This window comes from Corvus hawaiiensis, chromosome 5, assembly GCF_020740725.1.
Source record: "Corvus hawaiiensis isolate bCorHaw1 chromosome 5, bCorHaw1.pri.cur, whole genome shotgun sequence".
NCBI lineage: Eukaryota > Metazoa > Chordata > Aves > Passeriformes > Corvidae > Corvus > Corvus hawaiiensis.
Window position 1 is genome coordinate 10,285,002 of NC_063217.1, and position 16,848 is coordinate 10,301,849.

At 39.9% G+C, this 16,848-nt stretch overlaps 1 long non-coding RNA gene across 1 annotated transcript in view; it reads left to right on the plus strand.

Moving 5' to 3' along the window:
- Positions 1–16,848, plus strand: part of LOC125326316 — a 37,871-nt gene that overhangs the window by 13,321 nt on the left and 7,702 nt on the right. Inside the window, exon 2 of the long non-coding RNA XR_007203757.1 lies at positions 9,522–9,592. This is a non-coding gene — a long non-coding RNA (uncharacterized LOC125326316). The remainder of the gene's footprint in view (positions 1–9,521; positions 9,593–16,848) is intronic.

Here is a 16,848-nt window from a genome sequence, read left to right on the forward strand (position 1 = left end):
GGTTTTATAGGGTTATCCTGGCCCAGCTTCCTGCATCTGGAACTTGCTCACCACTACACTGTGTTTGGGCCTCCTGCAGGTCCTTCAGGAAACTGGATCAGAGCCATCTGTGCCAAATCCTTCACCATCTGTTACCAAGTCATCACCCTGGTTGCTTGCTGCAAGGCCTGGACTTGCTCGTTTGTCTCAATTAGCTGCACATATTGATTGGATTTGCTCTGTTCTGTAGGGGAAGATGTTTTGTGACTTGCTGGTAGGAGTTCTGTTTCCTGTGGTGAGGGGCTTGTAATGTTGCATGAGCTGGTAAAGAGATGTCTGATGGAGATGAGATTAGGCTCAGTTTATTGAAGGAAGAAAAAAGCTTTGGCTACGTGAGGGGAAAAGCCACTGGGATTGAAAATAAACCTGTCATTTCCCTCAGAGGAAGGGGGAATGGGCTGTCCAGGCTGCAGCCTTGTGCCCTAGTATCTGTTACTGCACTCTACACAAGGTCATTGCTCCTCTTACTTAGGCAGTTCTGTATTCCCAACAATTGCCACTGCAAGAGGCAGAGCTTGGAGTTAAGCTTTAATATTTCTTATGCTGTTTTCCTGAATGCATTTTCGTAACTCTTAGAATAACATTTTTTTTTTAGCCTAAGTGACAAATTAATATAATAACAACAAAATAACAAAAATAACAAAAATAACAAAAACAACAAAAATAACACTTAGGAAGAAGATACAATACTAGCAATGCAAGTGGATGTAAAAAGAACAAAGCCAAACACCCAAACAATACATGTAAAAAATGTGTTAAAACCATTTTTTTTTCCTGGGTGAAGCACATTCTTCTCTAGAACTTTTTCCATAGTTTTAATGATTATGTTTGAACTTTTGCTCTTGTGTCTTTAGTAGTAATCTCTGGTTTTATGAATGTAATCATGCACAATGAAGTAAGGGAGCACACTAACACACTTGCTCCTACTTTGTAGGCAAGGGCCTAATGTTTCTAAAACAAGCTGCTGCTGTGACTGCATGTACAGAAGTGGCAGGTTCCTGGGGTGCTGATTTCCACGAGGGTTCAGGGGTGGAGTAACAAGAGTGGCAGCCTAAGGCAGCCTTGTGGCCCCTGCAGCTTCCCGGTCACATCCCACAGTGTAAGGGGTGAGGTTACAGCTTTGCCAAGGGCTGCAGAGGCACTTACCAGGAGCAGAAAAAGAGATGAACTCTGGCATCACAGGGTGTATCCTCTGGTCATTGCAGCCCCTTCTGCCTTTTCCTGTCTCTTATCCTCTGCTAAGGTTAGATGTGTTTTCCTTACATATCTTGTCCTAGTCTATTCTCCTTAATTTTTTCTTGTCACAGCCTTTTTCCCAGCCACTCTTTGTATCCCACAAGGGAATTCTGTCTAAGTACTGTCCTTTGCTACTCTTCATATCCAAAGTTGCAGGCACTATTGCAGCTATCTGAAATTTCTTGTGTAAGCAATTTTCCCTTTTTCTAGACACAGAGTTCATCTTTTGATAGGCTCACTAGATGTAGGGAAGACCAAGCTAGACACTTCAATCATCTCTGGTGGCTGAAACTTGGTGCAGGATCCTCATTCTCAACACTGAGTTGTCAATAAAGTTTCATACTGGATTAATAATTGCTTGTTTTACAAGGCATAAAGACAGAACTCCTCCTTTGATCTCATGAGAAAGATAGACACGGGTATAAAGCAGAGCTAGCTTGTGGAAAGTACAAAATAGTTTTGGCATGCCCCACAGATGAGATTTGGATGACATTTAAAAGTCTCTGCTGCTGAGATTAGTTGGCTAATGCTCCTGAAAAGATGTCACTGGCACCATCGTTTTCAGTCCAGCATTGTTCTACAAGATAAATTTGAGTAACCTGCATTGCAGCAAGCAACTCCTCCTTGAATTAGCCAATTTTGAATAGAGCAATTAACTTTGCAAGAAGGCCCTGAGTCTTTGTATACGTTTAATGATGTTCTAACATCTGTGAGTTGCCTAATTTCCAAAGGGAGGAGTGCTCTCCCCAGCTCTCACTTGTAATCATCATTCCACATGCTGTACTCCAAACAAAAGCACTCTGCTGTTGCACTCTGACATCTAATGAGAATGATTGCTCTCCTACCAAAGGAGAAGAATTGCTAAGCAGCACCAAGGCAGCAATTACAGAAATAAAAGCAGACATTTCCCTGCTGGTGCTGTGAGAAGGTGGCAGTGGGTTTGTAAGGAACAGGACTTGACCCTGGGCCGGTGAGGTGCAGGCTGATCATTCTGTATTTGATGGAAACTTTCTGGAGGATTTATGTTTTATCTCGTCTACCACCCAATCTTTTTCTGACCTGATTTTGCGTTTCCTTAATTTCTGGCACCTGCAGGTGGGACAGTGTGGATTTTGTTGTGTTGACATCAGAGATGATGTTTGTTGTGACAGTGGGACAGACTGACCTGACAGGCAATGGAAAAGGCTTTCAAAGTAGTTGAGGCTCAGCTAATGTCTTGTGCCCTGGCCAGACTCTGCCTTAACTGAAGTATTAGAGGAGATGAACTCAAATAAACAATTAGGGAAAAAAAAGACTAATAAATGTCATGACTGCTGTAAGGTCATAAAAATTTTCAACTGAAAATGAGCATGCCCTGGCCCAAGGTTCATCCTGTTCAGCTGTCTGGTGTTCAAGCCCTGATCTGGTGCAGCTGAGCCATGTGATTTTTGGCTCACGTTTTTGAGGCAGTTGTCAAGGCGTTAGGAAGTTGTGCGTGCTCATGTTTATAAATGTGAAAAATAGAGACCGAAGTGGAAATGCTGAAAGAGTAAAAATTAGTGGCTTAAGGATCCAAAGGGAAAAGTATCCCTTGAGAAGATACAGAACCCTAAGGGAGAGGCAGAGATGCAGAAGATGCAAATTCAGTGGAATGCAGATGAGCAATAAAAGGTGCAATGGAGTCTGACTATCCTCTCTGCCTGACCAGCAGTGATTCATGAGGGATTCATTGGGATGGGAAGTCTGGTAAAGCTCAGCCTCATAACACCTCACTCCTAGATGCTTGTTCTGCTTATTAGACAGGAAATAACTGCTTTTCACTCCAAAGTTGCATTCATTTTTCCCGCAGAATATCTTTGTATGGAAAAAAGATGCTCCTTCTCCCCTAAATGTGACTGATGGTTGTTTAACAACAGGAGTTTCAGCAGAACTTGGACTAAAAAGAAATGCAAATAATTTCTATAGACTGCAGGATTATGAAACCTAGACTTTTTATTTTTACTTTCTGTTAGAAGTTTTAGGGTATGAGGATACAAATATAATTCAGCCTGAAGTCAGGGCAATGTCTAACCTCCTGTGCAGTTTAGAATTTAGGTGACACTTTGCTGCTCACAGCACATGGGCAGGCCTGGGATCCTCAGAGAAAGGTACTTCATCCACACATCAGGGGGGATTTAGCTTTGTCCAGCTGGTGTAGGTGTGATACATCTGATAACAGAGGCCTGTTCTTGTTCTGACACTGATAATGTCCATATCCCTCCCTAATCCTAAGAAACATGCTTTAATGCCTCTGGGGATTTTTTTCTCTCTGAAATCTCTTTTGTGATTCCATTTTTTTTTTTTTTTTGGCAGGTTTTCGAGGACGGGAGAAAACAAGGGGAGTCATGATGACCAGTTTAGCAGTTTCATAAACAAATGGAAACTCTGGTGTCAGAGTTATGGTCTGCTATTTAAAAAAGAATGTGCAACAATGAGAGCGGTTTTGAAATTTGTAATTTTCCTGGAGATGGAAATAAATGACTGCATCCATGGTGCATAACTTCTATTAAAAAGTTGATGTTTCAACCATAAAAAAAGTAATAAAATATGCTAGCAAAAGGATATGCCATGTCACATCTAACCAATTCACATACTATAACAGCTATGCTAGTGATACATCATTTCCACACCCCATTTATATGGATGTTGGCATACTTGAGCCTGTGTGCTTGAATGAGGCAGTGATTTTCTTCATTCCAGTTTTTTTCACCCAAATTGTGAGAGTTACAGAATAGAGAAAATATAAATTTGTTCTTCCTTGTCTCCAAGAATGGATAAAACAGAGATACAGAGTTGTAAATAGGAGTACAGCATTCATGGGAATATTGTCCTCAGAGAGGCTCCTTCAATAGGGTGGTCAGAAGAAGAAGACTCCTTGATCAAGCTGATCAGGAAAAGCTCTAACCATCAGGAGAGCTATTTAAAGCACAGAGTGCATAGCTTACTTCATGTGATAGCAAACTCTCTGCTGCATTTGGATTGCATTTAACCAGAAGCCATTCTCACCTGCTAGACTCAAGGTTTGAAGGTTGTAATAGCTGTGCTTTAATTTAGGAAAAGCAAATAAGAGTTTAAGTTGTTCTCTAAACAGCAAAAACTGTGCCATACATAGGGAATGTCAACACTTTTACAATATAATATGTTTAAAGAAAATTTCCTAAATTGATGCTTCTTAATGATGTAAATCTAAGTATCTTCCTGGGGCAGAGAGTGTTGTACAAAATATTACCTCAGAATTGGTGACAATGTCCTAAGCAGAATTGCAGATTGGATGTGGAAGATTTCTGACAGCAACTTAGCCCAGCCCATAATCTGGAGCAAAACAATGTGTGGGCAAGTTTCACCCTTTAACTGAGGATTTCTTGTATGCCACTGGGCAGGCCCCTTAATCTCTGTGAGGTGGACTGATGCTATCTAATTTTGAATTGCCTAAGAAACCTGACATCCTAGGGCTTCTGGATAGCCAATGAAAAGAGTATGGGACCAGCAAAGAGCAGTACAACTTGCTTGTCTCAGTAGGTGCTCCTTGGAGGTATGGCTGCTGGATTTACAACTCTGCAGTCCTTCGAATGCAACTGGATGAGTTTAACCTTTCTCTCTGTCACTTCTCTGTCTACCAGCACAGTTATTTAGATTCTGTATTTTTATCTCTGTCCCATTTCTTTAGTTCACTGGACATTAAGACGGTTACCTTGGGCTTCCTCCACTCTTAAAATAACAGGATGTTGAAATGCAGTGAAGCTGCTGGCACCATGTAAATGCAAATACCTGTACACTATAAATAAACACCTAAGTACTAGCTAAAGAAAAAAATCCCAGCTTTGTGCTAGTTGCAGTCATATTTTTACTACTGTCTATTGAGTGTTCTGTTAACTGAAAAGGTAATGATCCTGTTCAGGGCAGCCTTGTCACTTGTACAGAAATAAAGAGAAAACTCTTGCAATTCTGAGCAGGTTTTTTCTATCAATTAGTTAACTCTCAGGAAGTCATAGCTGCTAAGGAGATATTAATAGCAGTGATCAAAGAGAGAGATCACAAATGTCAGAATTTCCAGCTGAAGACATAATTACCCTAAAAAGCCTTTTATGTAACTTTTTGCCGCATCTGCTGGAATTTATGAATCACAAAAGAGAAAGTAATCATCCCAAGAAAGAAATTAAAATGCTTAGGTTTTCTTATATTTTATGCAAACAGAAGATTTGTTTTGTTTGGCTTAAATACAGGTTATTATTTTTTAAATTAAGTAGTTTTTAAAATTGGTGGAACTAAAGAATTCAGGGGACAAACAGGCAGCATCCCAGAAAGAAGTGGTGACCAACTAATGACTTGCCTACAAGCAAGTTGCCATGGAAACAAGATCACCTTCCTTCTAAATGCATGGTGTTGAATATTCAATATTTGTAAGATATCCTTGATATTACAAGTAATAAAGTTAGAATGTCAGAAGGGGTCTTTAATCCACTTTATCTGGGTGCTGAATTTTTTCTAATATGCCCCTTATTCAACCATTAACTCACATCTATATGAAGTATATTCTCCAGAAAAACATATCGTATTGATCTGAAAAGTGTGTGCCTAATACCTCATCTGAATTTGAGCCTGGCTTCAGTTTAGTCAGTGGTTCTTGCTGTGAATTTCTGTCCTAGATTAGACAACTCTGAATATCTGTGAAAGTTTCTTATCTGCTGTGGTCAAGAAACCCTCCCAACTTCTCTTTCTTAAACCTTATCTTCTGCAGTAAGATTAGTCTTTTAATAATTTTTATGGATTGCTTCCAATCTTGAAGAAATATGGGCTAGATGTGGGGATTAAGAAATGAATGTTTCCTCTTCTTTTGTGTCTGCAAGCTGAAAGTGGGGGAAACCCAACATCACCTGTCTTGTTCCATGTTGCCTTGTTTCCCTGCAGAAGAGCAGTTGCTGATTATGTGATGAATGCAGTAAAAAATGGTGTAGGATTTGGGTCCATTTCAGCTGAATGTGCTTTCAGAGGTGCTGTAATCACAATTTTCCTTTGAAGCTGCACAGTGAGTCCCCATCACTCCAGCTCCTGGCTTGACAACCAGCACAATGCTCAGTCTCATCATGCTCCTCTTCTTCCACCCATTATGGGTCTCAAAAATGCAGGATCAGCAGCTCCAACAGTGCCCTGTAGAGCTGTGTTGTGGGGCTGCCACCCTGGGATCCATATCTAGGTGATACAGTGAGCCTCAACTATCATGATTTACGGCTGAAAGTGAGGCTACACCAAGCAGGTAGATTTGTGATCAGTTTGCCTGTAGTCCCTCTAAGAGACTCTGTGACCTGGATTTCCCCTCTCTGCTCTTGCAGCTTCAGAAGCTTAGTATTGCAGTGTGCATTAGAATTAGTCCTAAATGTTTAATATGTCTAAAGTTAATATAGCAAATGTGTGCATTAGTGGAAATTTTATCTACAATAAAAGATTTTACACATCTGAGGATTTCAATGTTTTAAGCAAAATGTCTTCAGCATTAAATATTTCTTTCTTTTTAGAAAACAGGAAGCATTATAAAATATTTGAATCTCATAAATTTTTTCAGTTTTACAGCATGAGAAAAATGTGAAGATAAAATTACACAGGTTCCACCTCCCCCCCATTTGTTTTTCAATTTGCATCCAATTAAAAATATGTTGTTTACAGAATTTCCATGACTGATTTAAGTTCTGTTGAATTTAATGCCATAGCCCCATTTTTCCTCATCTGATCATAGAGACCAAACTGGACTGGATTGTAGCCAAAAATATTAGATTTCTTTATGCAATTTTTATTCCTTGAGAAACAATCATGCACTGTAACTGAACTGCAATTACCTAAATTAATCAGAAAAATCAATACAAAAAAAAAATCACCACCACACATAATAGGAAAATTGCCATGTTAACATAGAGAAACTGTTCTGAAAACTGTATTTACTAACTTCATTTCTTCTGTTCAGTGGCAGCTCCCATGGCACCCAAGAAAGCTCTAGATTATGTACTGGCTCCACCCTCCTCCTTGCTAAACAAGGACAGATGGAAAATTAGCAATGGATACTTTGGAAAATTGTCCATCTACTCATGTTTCTGAGCATGAGGAAATGACAGCAGCATCTTTTTCACCAGGAAGGGTGAAGCTTTTCCAGAGGAGTGCACTCATACACTTGCCATGTACTTTTGGAAATGACTTTTCATTGGCTTGGGAAAAAAGAACAAATTAATATGTAGCTATATCCGCTTCTGTCTTGAGAGCTCATATTTACTTTCACACAGCTATTCTTGCTGCATTAGGGGAAAAATTATGCATTTCACTCCCTTTTTCAAATATGAGATTTTTCCAGTGACTACAAAGGGCTATGAGGATATTAGCACACTAGCTAATTAAGTTTATTTTGCATTCTTAACATTTAGCTATGCATAAGGGAGCTATACAGGGAATTTGAAGAATCAGGTATTTTGGAAAAGATCAGGCCTTATGAACATGAGAAATTAAAAGCTTTAAGTCTTTTTGCAAGCATGCATATTTCAAGGATATTGTGAGGAGCTGTTGTCCTCAGAGGAAGCGATAGATTCATATCCCCTGGATGTTGCTGCCTAGCTGAAGAAGTCTAAAGCTTTAACTCTACATCACTTAATGAACAGCAGTGATAGAGCTTAGGGGGGAATTTAAATTCTAGCTAGATGCAATTATCACTATTATTATTATTTTATGTTCACATGCCTTCTCAGGCAGGGATCTTGCTTTTTAGCTTGCAACTTTCCTCAGTCCCATTATAAAGTGAAATACCAAACCCACCTAAATCATCATTCACTAATTTAAGGTGTTTTGCTCTCTGTATCTACAGTCATTGGAAAAAAAGCTTGCAAAAAACAACTACAAATAAGAAAGTTGCAAAAGCTATAAGGCAGGGGACTCCTTCCCAGCCCTGCATCAAATCACAGCATGTCAGACCATCAGGCTCACAGCTGCTGTTTCTGTGGAATTATGCTGTTTAAATTTGCCCTCACCTTAAAATGGTGTTGAAACAAAGCAGTCCTCTGTGACCCAGGGCATGTTAGTGCCTGCTGTATCTCTGTCAATGTAAGTAATTGCCATTCTTTCCTCAGTAAACCCAAACAACTCTCCATGTTCAGGCCCTTTGCTGTGCAATATGGACTCATTTTCTTGTGTTGCGAGTATATAATTCTCCAAGTTGGCAACACTGTGGTTGCTCTGTTAGTTATGAACAATCAGTCCTACTGTCAATCCACCATAAAAATATAGACCTCTGTGTGCTCCAGAGTGGTGGAATTCAAGGGAATTGAAATTATTTCCTCTATACATAGTGTGAATGCATGTGTCACAGAAAGTAGCTAAATACATATGTATATAAAAAGGTATGTAAACTCTTATAAGGGTATATATACATACTCATACATATAAATAATTTCTGTTTATCTGGAACTAATGTGAAAAAAACTGCAGCAAATCATACCCTGCAGATTTAAATTTCATTCATTTTGCTGTGCTCCATGGTATCTCAATTAACTGTAGATTCAGGGGTAATTCATTCTTGCACTTGCAGTGTTACCAGGGAGAGGCATCTCTCAGAGCCATCTCATTGCCTAATAAATTTTACTGCTCTTAACTATGAGCATTGACTGGTCTGGACAATCTGTAAAATGAATATTTCTTTTGTGGTTGCCCTACAAGATGAAGGACTTCTTCGGGAAACCAATGAGAGAATAATTTTCCTAACAATTTCAAGCAAATATTAATTCTGATCGATCTGAAATTGAAGAAAAAGCTGAAGTCTCACAAATAGTTTTCAAACAGAAATCCAAACGAAAAATGAATTGGTCTTGTGAAAACATAGGAATTTAATGTTTAAAAATCTCTGAATTGTGTACTTAGATTTAATTTAATTTAAAAGTATTGTTATAAAGAGGGGAATAATTTAGAAAACTTGAATAGTGTACTTCCAAAAGGTTAAAATTTGTTGAAACTGATTATAGGCTACAAGAATTTCCTGCATTAAAAACAGATCAGTTGTCAGTGGAAAGAGATATTTTTCCTTTAGAGTCACTATTTTTTTTTTAAAAAAAAAACCTTCCTGAAAAATGAAGATCCTGGCTTGCAGTCTGGGTCTCCTTTCATACCTGAATTCAGCACCAATACATAACTTGGAATCTGTGCCCCAAACCTGCTCTTTTATTTTTGATGTGGAGGACTCTTCTTTTGTTCTATTTTAGAACATGTAGAGGAGGAAGAAGTCCTGCTGGCTGTACCAATACCTTTGGGACAGAGAGGAAATGACACAGAGGTAAGTTGAGATCAGCTCCATGTCTTTCCACATTTTCCATATCTTGACACAAACCATGGGAGAGAGAGGGGCACTGTGTCTGATGCTGTGCCCAGGGCAGAAAGAGAGGTGAAGTTTGTGGGGTCACAGGTAGAAAGCACCTGGCTGTGTAACAGCTTTTCATCTCAGAGGAAAGAAGCAGCAATCTCTTCCGTCTGAATGTGCTCCCTGGAATGTGCTCATCCTCCCAGCCTGTGGAGCATTAGGCGAACAGTGCACGCTTCAGCCTCTGTGCTCTCCTCCCAGCCCCATAAATACTTCCTGCATTTAAGCTGCTCTCTGCTTACTGTCATAACAAATAATTATAAGAATTTATAATGTGTTTCTTTAGCCCTTGAGCTGTGATTGCTTATGCATCTCTGGTATAACTCAGTGGTTAACAAAGGCTGCCTTTGCCAGGCTGTGTGCTCTGTGTAGCACGATGCTCCCGGGTAAGGCTCAGTCATCACCACTTTATTGCTCACATCCCAAAGCTAAGTGAAGAGGAATCTTCTAATTCTCAGAGAGGTGAATTTCCATCATAACGCTGATACCCTAATGCTACACTTCACCTAGCAGCCAGCACTTAGCAGAGAACCCTGGGGACAGCAAAGGGAGGGCTGGGGAAAGCAGACGTGAAGGATTTCACATTCTGTGTCATCACTGTAAGGCTGTTTATCACAATTTTTGCATGAAAATCTTGTTTGGCAGCAATCCTGCCCCTCCTCCAAACTGACAGTAATTGTATGACTACATGGGTGAGGGGAAGACAAGGTAATTTAGAATATCACTTTTAATGTTAACTCTTTTATTAAGACGCCAATTCTGGGAAAAGCTTTATGAACGAGGTAAGTTAAGGTGCATGTGCTGTATTTCTCATGATAAAAGAAACATGTGGACAGATGTTTTAGCAGGACTTGTTGCATTGGGACAAGGCATAATGGTTTTAAACTAAAAGATCATTTAGGTCAGATATAGGGAAGAATTTCTTTGCATTGAGCATGGGGAAATACTGGAACAGGTTGCCCAGAGAGGTGACTGTTGCCCCATCCCTGGGAACTTTCAAGGTCAGATTGTATGAGGCTCTGAGCAACCTGGTCTAGTGGAAGATGTCCCTGCCCATGGCTGGGGGGTTGGATAGATGACTTTTGAAGGTCCTTTCCAACCCAAACTATTCCATGATTCTATGAGAAACCCTCTCATGCTGGTCAGTAACAGGAATGTGCCTGTGGTAAAGCTCCAGGTGAAGCTGAATGTACAAACCTTTGAGCAGCAGGCAGGATGAAGCAGCCCAGACTCAGACACATTTAGAAATGAGTACTGTGTGAACTGCCTGGCTGAAGGACAACAAAAGAAGGGAAAGAACTTTGGGGAGGAAAAGGTGCAAGCAGCATCAGGATTCAAAGTTGTGGGAAGCTAAGAAGAATGATCCATCACTACTAAAGCAACAGGACTTGTGTTTTCTTCCTTGGTGTTTTTGATTTCAATGATTATGGCCAAGAACCAGCTCCTGGGTAGAGCTTGAATGCCGCTTTGGATCCTAGGCTGGCCTGGAGTTTAAGCCTGAAGCAAACACATCAAAAGCATATCGCATTTTGAAAAAACAATGGCGCAAACAGACACATATTAAAAGAATTTTTTTCTAATGTTGCAAGGGCTTGGTTAGTTGTCCTGCTTTCAGCTGGGATAGAGTTAATTTTCTTCCCAGTAGCAGGTACAGTGCTGTGTTTTGGGTTCAGTATGACGATAATGTTGATAACCCTCTGATGTTTTGAGTGTAAATAAGTAGTGTTGATTCTAAGGGAAGGAATTTTTGGCTTCCCATCCTCTGACAGTGGGGAGATGCACGAGAACCCATGAGGGAGCATGGCCAAGGCATGTGCATCACTTGTTCTTCTTGGGGTTTATTCCTCTTTCTTTGTTGTTTTCATTACATTTTTATCATTATCATTATTATTAATATTTTATTTTATTACAATTTTATTATTAAACTTTTCTTATCTCAAACCATGGGTTTTACGTTTTTTCTGGTTCTTCTCCCCAGCCCATGAAGCTGGAACAAGGAGCTGTGTGGCTTCATTACTGGCTGGGGTTAAAACACAACATTAGGATTTGGAGAAATGAAGGGAGTTGTTGTATGTCCATATGTTATTTCACATTTAACAGTTGGAGTTCTTTTTATATCGTCATAAAAATGTTGTCATGTCTTTTCTATGTTTATACATTCCTCTTGTAATTCCTCACTCAAATGTTTGAACACACCTCAAGTAGTTTCTCAGTTATATTTTATTTGCTTTCTGTGCCCATGCCTTTCCCTGAACAACAACTTATTGAAGTTTTGGACTCAGCTCTGCATGAAGTAAAAAGCCTGGTTTCTTCCTAACACCCACTCATTACTCATCTGAGGAGGTGCTGAATGGTTGAGATGACAATTATATCTGACCATGACCAAATGGCCAGAAAGGTAATGTACCATGCTCTGTGATTCAATTGCTGAACTGAAAGGGCAAAAGATGATGTCCTCCAAATTTAATATAAAAAGAAAACAGAAAACCACAAAAAAACCCCAAATAAAAAAGACCCCAGACCTCCCCTTCCAGATTTCCTGAGCAAGGAAACATAAAACTGCCCCTACAAAAGAAACGTGTAAAAAAGTTATCTGGCAGTGTTCACATAGGACTCTTTCACAGATGAGTACAATACACATAGAGTAGAACTGTCATTTCCTCCTCCTCTGGCCAACCCCAGGTCTTCTCTCTGCTTCCCCAGTTGCTGCTGTGCACCTTCAGATCAGAACATTTATTTATCCCAAACAGAAGTGACATCCCCAACCAGCTAGATCAAACCCCATCATTACTCCCACTTCCAATGTCCCAGTTTATATTTCAGAGCTGATTTATGGTACTTGCCTGCCTTGCTGCCTGAATGCCCCAAGCAATTGATTCCATAATGCCCTTCTTGTAAAGAAATAATGCCTGAATTGCTCACAGGTTAGTTCTTCCATGGCACTCCATGCTCTGGTTCTTTTCAGTCATTCTTCATTTCAAACAGCTCAAAGGCAAACTGTGATACAGGATTTTGATTATAATGTTCAGACTTAGTGCAGTAAAAGTGGAGTCAGAAAAAAATACACTGCAGGCCTTTTAGGCTATTAAATGAATTTCATACTAGCATGAAACCCACATAAGTCCAAAGAATTTATTGGGGTTTAAACAGTGTAAAGAGCTGAATTTGATAACCTGTCACAAGCTAGGAGAAAAGGGAGTTAAAGTGCTGCATTCCTTAGAGAACCTTATAGATTCACTGGTTATGGCTGTCGCTGTTTGGGGGAAACTAAATCAGTAATAATTTTGGTTTGGTTTGTTCATCCTAATTTTATTTTCTCAAACAAATGGTGGTACCCAGGACTACATTTTATTCTTGTTCCTTTACTATTAATTAATTCTGTGTTAACTTCTGCATGATGATTGGCACTTTAACATTTAATAGGATGTGCATCTTGAAGAGATTTACTGTTCAAACAATAAAGGATGAAAATAAATCTACCACTGCAGAAAGTAAATTTTAAAAAAATTCCTGAATAATGAGTGTTGTCAATTACAGAAATACTTTACTCTTGCGTGTATGTTCTGCTTTTTAGCTGCATAATTATTTTCCTCCCATTAATATTTCAGGGCCAATATTTTTACAGTATTGTAAGGCTTGCTGCAAAATCAGCCCTAAAGGAAAATGCAGAGCTGGGGGCAGATCTGACAAATCGGACACAGAATAGGAAGTGACAGGGAACTAAGCACAGAGTGCAGGTGTTTAAATGCTGGATTTCTCTTTCCTGATCTGGGAATTTGTGCACAGCAATACTGATATCTTGAGAACCAAGAAAACCAGAGCAGGAGTTGAAATCTGCTCTTCACCAGGACAAACAAGGTGGAAATCACAGCATAGCTTATTCGTGGTGTCTACCTCATTCCAAGACTCATTCCAGCAAAACTCAAACTGGAATTGTGAAACCCTTGTGTGGCACCCTGGAGGATGTGAGGGGTGGCAAAGTGTCCATGCACAGAGACAGAGGAGTGGCTGGGACTAGCTTGGCAGCTGGGCCCCCATGAAACCACCACTGCCCCTTGCTTTGCTTGCACAAAGAAAAGTCTGCACGCATTTATTTTCCTTTCACTGTTGTTATACTGATTAAATCTTCTCAATACCTCTCCACCACATGATCCAAAGCAGAGGAAATGGGGACACCTGGGAGATTTTATTCATCCTCCTGGTCTGAACTAAAACAAGACAGGTGCAGGTGCACCCTAAAGGACAATCCACCCAGGTAAATGTGGGCACATACTTGTGTAACTGCAGGAATCAGACAAAAGTCTCTGCACTGCAAATACAGATGTGGAATTTAGAATACATATTTTTACTGCAAATTATTTTGTAGCTTTGGCTGAATTAAAAGTTTTCAAAGTATCAGCATGTGTGATTTCTAAACCATGTAACTTGTGAAACCACATTAGCTTGCAACACATGTGCCAGGTGCCTCACTGCAAGGCAGGTAGCAGAAGACAGAATCTCTCTCATGGTCTGGAGAAAACAGAGGTCTCCAGGAACAGTAGAAAAGATCTTTAAAGAGAAAAAGCTTAAAAAATTCGCAGGAAAGAATTTTTTCAGGAAGGCTTTTAAGGACCAAGTAACTCTCAATTGCTACAAAGTCATCATATGTAGGCTCTTATGTGATGTCCTCTGGGTTTCCTGGGGTTTGGAAAGTATTTCTGTACTTCGCTGAAATACAACTGAAAGCCCTAAGCCAGCACTAACCAGGTGCACATTGGACTATTGGAAGAGCAAATAAAAAAATCACAGAGAGAGTAAGGGCAAGAGAAGAGCCAGAGTGGAGCCCCCAGTGTAACAACCTTGTCACTGTTAACAGAGCATTCCCGGATGTCTTTAATCTGAGCTCCTTTCATCCACAATTCCAGGCAGGTTGGAAAGCCAATGTGACAGATACAGAGCTTCCAAAAGAGGAACAGGCAGTTTTGAAAGCACCACTGCCCCTTGCTTTGCTCGCACAAAGAAAAGCCTGCACACATTTATTTTCCTTTCACTGCTGTCATACTGATTAAAACCCCTTTTGGGTAGAGTTTATGAACCTGTTGGAGGCTGCTCCTGGGTCACGTGCACACCCATCTTTCCTGACCTCTGTTTTCCTTTTTGTTTCTTTGGTAAAGCCCGTCTAAAGTTTCTTTTCTCTTCTTGTACAGAGTTTCCTTCCCACCTTTCAGAGGTTTATTGCTATGATGCCTTTCCTATTCCTTGATGCCTTTTAAAATTCTCTCTTTTTCACCTGTACTGCTCCATCTTGTCTGGGAGATTTCAGCTCACTCTTAACTCCATCCTTTCCTTCAGACAGATAAGAAAAATACTAGTTCTTTAGGTGTCTGTCAAGCTCTTCAGCATACTAATTGCTGTTTGTCAAAGAACAATCATTAAAATGCACAGTGACTGCAGAGAAGTAGCTGTAATGGCCTGAGATAAAAGTGTTCCCTCTGTCTTTGCTGCTGCCCCTGAGCAGGTGGTTGCTGCCCTGCAGTTCAGTGAAGGACATTGCTTTCCTCAAAACCTGCTTTAGTGCCCAGCTGGCTGCATGAGCTTCTCGACTATTAATTACATCAGCTCCATATAAGTGATAGTCAAAGTGGTGTAAGTTCCCAGACTGGCCCACTCTCCTATCACTTCTTCCTGGTGTATTAAATTTTTTAATCTCCTCCTTAGCCTTTCTAACAGCATTAGCTTGAATCACCTAGACTTACTCAGTAATTTTACAATTTTTTTCTGAGGTGGGTGAAGCTGATCTGTGTTTTCCTGGGAAATCTGCCTTTTGTGGTGGTAACCACTAGATTAAAAATAGCATAAGGAGCTGAAGGATTTTGACAGCTGGTTGGGAGTGTGTTGTTCAATATGTCTAGTTAGAGGTAATACACACATTGGCTCCTCAAGGATACACAGTCTTCCTAATAAGTTTTTGTACACACAAGAATGTTTGAATTGTACACAAAAATTGCATAAATAGTGAGATCCCTACAATATCATCCAGATACAGACCTACTGAACTAAGCATGCTTTCTGTAAGTGGAAAATCCCTCCATCAACTCAAACTGAGGTCTAAGAGATTTCTAGTTTGAACAAATATACTGTACAGAAATGTATTGTAGTCCTAAACTCATGAAATCTTTGTGGTTCTCTCACCAAAAGTGCTTGGTTTTCACAGAAATATTGAGTTCAATTATGTTTTCACTAAAAAAATCAGCTTCTCTCCATCATGCTGCCTTCCACAAGGTCAGTTATGTACAATATAGACATCAGTGGCATGGGCAAAGGTTTCACACGCCACTTTTGACTCTCAGCATCATCTCAGTTATTTCAGTGGGTTTATGTGGTTTAACTGCCTTGAACTTAAGACAATGCTATTAATGAGGTAAAAGAAAAAAATTCAGATTTTCTTTGAAATATTTATTTTCTCTCAGGTTTCCAGACAAATGAAAACGTGGGAAAATTTATCATAATTTTTACTCTATAGTCCAGGTCTAAGTAAACTCAGCCTCACAGATTGCCTGTGCCCAAGTGTGGAAAGGCTTTGAGAGACCTCTAAATATTACATTAAGTCTGACAGAGATAGAATTGACCCTTATGTAGTAATTTAATTTCCAGATCATGGAAAAAGCGACACTTTTTCACACATATATTACAGGGTTATGAGGGCAGGGACTGTGCTGAAGGGCAGGTAAATCAATTTGACCCTCAGAAAGCAAAATTTGTGAGAAGGCAGTTTTGATCTATTTTGTCTCCTACCAAGACAGTTTGGCAATTCTGACAAAATGCAGTGCCTGGCAGTATTGGGCTTGCTCTAACAGCACTGCCTGATTGTCTCTGCTGCTGCTGTTGACTTCTTCCCTACCTCTGCTCCTTCGTGAGGCACCCCAAACTGGATGCAGTGTTTACTGGAGTCACTAGAGTTTGTTTGCTGGACTCAGAAGACCTGAGCTCAACCCCAGAGAGGGAACTACTGTATTGTTTATTTTTGTCCCCAAATATCCCACCTGGAATCATCCTCATTTCTGTGCACAATATTGAAGACACGATGCTGGCAGCTGTGCTCTAAGGAAGAAAGAGGGGGAAAAGCAGATGGTAGAGGGAGAGACTGGCAGTTAGAGCATAAGCTTTAGAAATCTATAATATTATGGATATTA